The following is a 6,874-nucleotide window of genomic DNA, read 5'->3' on the forward strand; positions in this document are numbered from 1 at the left end:
TGGCTGATAGAGGAAGAGCCGGAACTAGCTCCCCTCCACCCCTGCCCCCACCACCACATGTTTGTCTGTCTCCCCCATCTGCCTCATCCCCTTCCCCAGGCTGTGGGAAGAGGCTTCTCCTCCTGGCCAGGGACACCCCCGCCTCATCCCTCCTCCACCTGACTAGCACCTTTGCACCAGCCCTGCCTTCCCAAGGTGCGAGCACTGCCTGTGGCTCCACAGGACAAAGGGCAGGGTTGGAGCAACGCGGAAAGGCACCCCAGGGCTGGGAGACTGAGAGGGAGTGATGCTTGAGAAAGGGCTGCAGGCAGACAGCAGGAAAAGGGACACCCCGGAGAAGCAGTGTTGCTGATTACAGACTTCCTCTGCCCTGGGTCAGGAACCCATAGGAGAGAAGGTTGGGGCCACTTTACAGAGGTGCTCACCGCAAGGCACAATGGAAAACCTGGGCTGAGGAATGTCTTCTCCTGGCTTGCTTTCTCCTTTTGCAGTTGCTGTTGATGTCAGGAGGTCCTCCCTGCTACCCGCCTTCCTGCTCTGCCCTTAGCCATGGATGGCACACTTGGGATTACTGGGGGAAAGGTAAGGTCTGCTCCCCTCTCTGAGCATCTTGAGTTTTTTCCCTCCACTGAAACAGTCTGATGGGGAAAGTGCAGGACTAAGAATTAGGACTCCTGGGTTCAGGCCCAACAACCCTGTTAACTTTTTCTGGGACCTCGCGCAAATCACTTTTTCTGTCTGGTTCAAGAAGCCCACATCTGCAACATGGGAAAGGTCAATTCTGCATCACCCTGCCTTCTGGGCCCATGGGCAATGGATTCAGGGACAAGGCTCTGGGATTTACTAAGAGCTCATATTATTCAGCATTATGTTAGGCCCTTTTCTAGCCTTACATCATCTAATTCTCAACAATTCTAAAAACTAGACACTATTTAAAAGTTCCATTTTATAGACGAGACAACTGAAGCCCAGAGATGTTAATAATTTGCCCAGGCTTGTACAACTAGCAAGTGGGAGAACTGAGATTCAAGCTTAAGCAGGTAGTCTGTCTCCAAAGCCCACATGATGAATCACTGCCCCGTACTGCCTCCCTAGTGAAAATATTCAGAAGACCATGGGCAGCTGAGAGAAATCAGCCAGGATATTCAGATCACTGAGGGCTTTTCCAAACCTATCTTCATAATAATGCTAATATGTCATTTGCTTTTTTTTTTTCACTTTCATTTTCTCATGGGTGTTCAGTAGAATTTTCCAGAATCAATGTGATATTGTAACCTATTGAATGCAGAAGCAGATATGAGATACCAACTGTCTTCTGTTAAGCCAGATATCACACAGATTTGAGACAGTGAGACAGTGCCACTTACTAAGTTTTGTTTTTAAATATAGCTATTTTTCATTAAAAATGTCATTAAAGTTGACATCTAAAACAGGTTGATTGTTATTTTTGAATGAAGTGATACATATTTTAAGTTTGCTCTTTCTAACCTATCAGCAGATGTAATCCGCATGAACAAAACTCAATAAATTTTAAGATGTGAAGGGAGTCTTGAAATCTACAAGTGTGAGAGCCACCACCCTAGACTCAGACATCCTTACCTTCTCCTCTTGCTGTTGCCTGTGGCTTTTTTTTTTTTTTTAGCAGATCAACCAGGGAGATTTGGATGTGGGGAAAAAGTCTTGGGGTTGAAACTAGAATGAGGGCTGAAGTTGAGTATATAATGCTAAAAAGTCAGGCCTAACCCCACTTGAGAACTATCTCCACATGTTTCCTAGCCTGCAAGCTCCCACCCAGAGGTATGCTCAAGACCACGGGCCTGTCTCAGGCTGGATTCTGGTCTCTGCCCCTTTTGCAATCCAGATGCCGGCTGACAAGTCCAACATCAGGCAGGGGCAGACCTTCCTGGTGAAGAGAGAAAACTTCTGTGGATACCCATGTGGATTTTTGTGTTTGGGCCAGCAATGCTTAATCTGCTGCCTGTAATCTTAGGATGAAACTGTCTCCACAGGATGGGGAGCCTGGTAGGAGATAAATGTCTCTGGCAGTTCCCAGGAGAATTGGATAATAGGATCTTATGTATACCCTAGTCTGGGCTTCCCAGGTGGCACTAGTGGATAGAACCTGCCTGCCAATGCAGGAGATGTATGAAATGCAGGTTCGATCCCTGGGTCAGGAAGATCTCCTGGAGGAAAGCATGGCAACCCACTCTAGTATTCTTGACAGAGTTGGACATGACTGAAGTGACTTAGCATGCACGAATGTGCACCCTAGTCTAGGACACTCCTAAGCTTCTAAAGCCTTAAAAGTCAGGATCCTCCCCCAGAATTAGCAACCAGAAAGACTTTTTACCTAGAATCAAGCTGGTCAGTAGGCACCCTGTGCCCTGGGGTAGAGGGATCCAGGGAGGGAAAAGATGCGCTTGCTTCAGGGAGTCCACAATCTGACAGGGGTGTAGGCCCCTCCCTAGAGGAGCCCCCGTTATTGAAGGAGACGGGATGTCCCATCCAGTATTACCACTGCCCAGGATGTCCTGGGCAAAGTCACAGACACAAAGGACAAGGGACAGGCAGGATGCTGACAAGAAGGGGTACAAGATGATAGAGCAGATAGGGAAATAGGAGGATGGAGATTTGCAGGAGGCGTGAGGTTAAAATCCATAGGCCTATGTGAGGGGCCAGGGTAGAAGGGTGTGGCTCAGGGATTGCCGTGGGATATGCTCCCCCAGTACAAGGTCTGAATAGATTGGGGTCCCTAAAGAGGGGGTGCTGGAGGGGATAGGAGAAAGGCTGATATAAAGCAGCTTGAAGACTGTGATTGGGAACTTTAGTCTGAAAACCGATAGAGATGTCTGGGTAGGAAAGGGGCAAGGTAAAACTGATGCTTCATGATAACAATTGCAGTGATGATTCCGTGAGGTAAAGGGAGAGAATCAAGGAGAAAGAAAGGCGGGAGTCAGGAAAGTCCTAAGGAGGCTGCTGTGGGCACCCAGGCTAATGGGATGGACGGGCTGATCGGGGGACAGGGAAGAGGTTGGCTCACACACCTGAAAGGAGTTGTGGGGGGTGGGGGGAAATGGGCAGGGAGGGGACAGGCAGGCCCATGGAGGGACCAGGGTGAGATGTGGGGACAGAAAGAAGCTGCCATCTTTGGCCGGAAGAAGTAAGTTGCCCAGAATGGGGAAAGACACTCTTTTAGGGAAGCTCACCAGCTCAGTTACACTTGTCATATCTGAGTTGAATGCAAGACATCTGCTAGGTGAAAACTTATGGAAAGAAAGGGCCAGGGACGTGGAGACCCAGGCTCTGGCTGTGGCCAGACTGTTGGAATGAAGACAGGAAGCTCATCTTCAACAACTTGATAATTCTCCCACCCTTCCAAAGTCTAGAAGGGTGGAGAGATAGAGACCTAGGACAGACCTCAGAAAAAGCCCCAGGGAAGGGCTGTGGCAGGCCCAGGAGCCAGGCAAGATGATGGAGTAGAAAGAGTCACAGACGTGGGGACACCACGATAGCCAACAACTGCACTGTTTTAGTTTCCACTTGTTGAGCACCATTCCAAGCCCTTTACAAATACTGACTCTGTTAATCCACAACTATAACTTTTAGCCCCATTGTAAGGATGAGGGAATGTGCAGCTACAAAGCGGCAGAAGACAGATTGTAAACCCAGGAAATCTGACTCCAAGGCTGTGCTCCTAACTGCTATGCCTCTGCCTTTCAGGCAACAGAAATGCACCCTGGGACGTGCTGTGGGTCGCACCTTCCTTCCAGAAGAGGCCTCTTGGCCTGATACAGTAATCCCTGCATTTCTCTGAGTTTCACAACTCCCCTCACAAGCCTTAATGATGGGCTTTTGTTTGTTGTTTGGGAGCTTTTTTGTTTTTGCTAGAGTCCACAGGGTGGTCTCCCTCTCTTTTCCAAACTCCAGATCTCTTTCCTTCTATGGACATGCTTCCTGAAATCTAGCCTAAGTCCTTCAAGTTGCAGCCCCAACCCTTTCCCTAGGTCTTCTGCCATTGGCCACATCCACTCCTTGAATACTACACCTTTTCAGGGACCTGAAGTGCTAATTAAGCCCTCTCAAGCCCATGCTTCTCCAGCCTCCTCCAGGCCACCATTTCAGTTCTCACTTCTCTCCTGCATTCCATAGCCAACCCCTCCCTTCTCCCCACCACCTCAAATCCAGCTCCCAGCTGGCTGACACCCACGGGAGGGTTTTTCCCATAATCCCTTTCTCTCTGCCCTTTCAAGGTTCTGATGGGGGGAGGGGATGAAGAGGGACCACGCAAATGCACTGTCTCCATGAAAATGGTGGCAACGTCTATAATAATCTTGGATGAAGGGAGAAAAGCATTGACTCAGCCTATGGAAGAGAAGGGGTGATGTGGTAAACTCAGAAAGCTCTGATTCCCAAGAGCTGCCCCTTCCAACCACCCTTCACTGCGTGCTAAAACAGTTGGATTCCAGATCTCCCATCTCTCTAATCTTTCTGCAGTTTCATCTTAACAGTGTGCCTTGGACTCTCCCTTCTCTCTGCCCCTTCCAGGGCCTCACCACCGTCCTGGACAGCTTGGCCTCAACCCGGACCATAGCACTGACCAGTCAGGCAAGAGAAGAATCTAGGCTGGCTGGGGAGGGGATTGAGAGTGGAAGTTTCTTCGTTCTGTCCTAAATAACCCTTGGCAGGAAAGCTGAGGGGCTCTGTGGCCCAACATCTCTTTCCCTCCCCACCAATGCCAGGGGGTTCAGCCTACCTTCCATCTTGTGTGCAGAAACCAAACATTTTACTAAAAGGTACAAGAGGCCATTTCTCCTTTTTGTAGAAGTGGGTCTTTCTGCCTGACTCACTCCCCCACCCAGAGCCCTAAACCCCGTATTCCATCAGTCCCAGCATGGCCCCAGAGGACTTCATTTAAGCTCACCCAGATCCAAGTGCGCCCGCCTTTCTGGTCCCTAGGGAGGACTGGGGAAGGAGGGCCCTGGTCTTATGCCATGCCCTTCCCTTCTAGCCCAAGCCAGTGTGCACAGAGGTGCAGGTACAGAGATGGGGCACCCACCATCCAGTGGGGCACAGGGACGAGGTGGGAGATGCCAGGGGCCTGACAACTAACCCTCCCACACAAACAGATGCATCCACAGACTGCATATGGGGCGATGTTGGGGAGACAGATTTTTCCCCCAGAGTAGGGGACAGCAGTGGGATTCTGCACTGAACCACAGAAGGGATGGGACCATAACCGTGCCCCCCCACCCCCCTGTGTGGAGTCACTGCCATTTGATATCCACTGAGACAAGTTGGCTGCTCTGCTGAGGGTGGAGGGTGGGGGGATGGCTCAGAAAACAGCAGCTCCTTTCAGGGCCTAGGTTGGCAAGGGCTTTGGGAGGCTGGACTGGCCCAGATCACCCCCAACACCCCCTCTTTCCCTCCCGCGCCACCACCACCAAAGGACTGGAGGGCGGCGAAAAGGAGTTGGCACTGCCTGGGCCATGCCTATTGCCTCTGTAGACCAGCCCTGGCCCCCCTCCTTGGCATGATGCCTTCCCTCACCCTCCTCCCTCATTTCCTCCTCCCTGAAGACCTAACTATAAACCAGGACACCTGGTTCCTTCTACACTTGGTCCCTAGTACCCAGCTTATACTATGAGGAATTAACAAGCCTGCCCCTCAGCACAGGATGGTGCCCACCATCATGCCAGGAACATAGAAAAGAAATCCTTGGAGATTAGGGAGACAGTTTTAAGATGAAACTAAATGGAACTCAGTGGTAGCTGCTGGTCTCTCCTCAAACTGGTTTCCTGATAGCCACCCCAAACCCCCCTCATTCCTAAACAAGCGTCACTCCTCATAGGACACCGAATCTCTCACCATCTCCCTCCCACCCAGAAATGCCTAAAGCAGTTCTGGTGGGGGGAAAAAAAAAAAAAAATTCAAGCACCACAACCAAGGCAGACAGGCTAAAAATCTTTAGCCAGAATGTGTATCAGTAAGCAACAGCATCAGGCTTTAAGCCTAGGCCTCCTTTGGGGTCCAAATTTGTATTGGCTTCTTCACCACCCCACTTTCCCAACTGTCTCACTTTGCAGTGGGGAGGGGGTTATTAACGGGGAGGCATGTCTTGAAATGGGAGGCAAGTTGGAGTGGAGGGAAGAAATTAAGTGGGCAGGGGGTCCCAGTCATACCAAGCTACTACATCTCCCTAATCTGAGCTGTCTAATATGAGCAGTAGTTACACATACAGCTTTCTTCCTCTGTGTGACTTATGTGTGGGTGTCACTATGTGTCACAGCATGGGGAGGGGGAAAGGGGCTGGGCATGGGAGTGGGAGTAACCTGATGATCCTGGGAAAAGGGGGCGCTGTCTGGAGTGCCTGTGGGGCATGCATGGTTATATGTGGTAGTTACTGAATTAGTTGGAAAGCTGTGATGCAACTCCAGGTCTGCCCAATAGGAAGGGGTATTAGGAAAGCCCCTTCCTGGGCTGAAAGCGCTGAGGTGACCAGCTTAGGTAAATTTCCCTTCTTGGAGAGCCCTTCCCAGACGCCCAAGGTGGGAGGCTAAGGAATAGGACCGTACCACTGAGGCCAGTCAGGGAGGGACCCAGGGACTGGGGGCCCCGGTATCTCTGGACAGTGAGGTAAACGGGACCCCGGCCTAGGCGGCAGCACTCTTTCATTAGGGCCAGGGTCTTACCTTGGGTCCAGGGTGGAGTGGCCCCTCGGATGGGCAGCGGGACAGACGGACGGACGGGGCGGGCAGGCGTGAGGAACGGAGCTGTGCAACCGGCAGGGCCAGGACTCTTAAACTCGGAGCTGGGATCAGATAAGGGCTGGTCCAGGGGCCGGGGCTGGGGTCGGGCCGGCCGGGGGCAGAGCTGG

At 51.3% G+C, this 6,874-nt stretch overlaps 1 protein-coding gene across 1 annotated transcript in view; it reads right to left on the bottom strand.

Annotated features, from left to right (window-relative positions):
- KCNJ10 (potassium inwardly-rectifying channel, subfamily J, member 10) overlaps nt 1-6,848 on the bottom strand; it is a 36,643-nt gene extending 29,795 nt beyond the window's left edge. Inside the window, exon 1 of the mRNA XM_010846872.1 lies at nt 6,690-6,848. The gene's annotated coding sequence lies outside the window, so the exon portion shown is untranslated. The remainder of the gene's footprint in view (nt 1-6,689) is intronic.
- Nucleotides 6,849-6,874: the final 26 nt, after the last annotated feature.

Source organism: Bison bison, unplaced genomic scaffold, assembly GCF_000754665.1.
Source record: "Bison bison bison isolate TAMUID 2011002044 unplaced genomic scaffold, Bison_UMD1.0 scf7180017864240, whole genome shotgun sequence".
Lineage (NCBI taxonomy): Eukaryota > Metazoa > Chordata > Mammalia > Artiodactyla > Bovidae > Bison > Bison bison.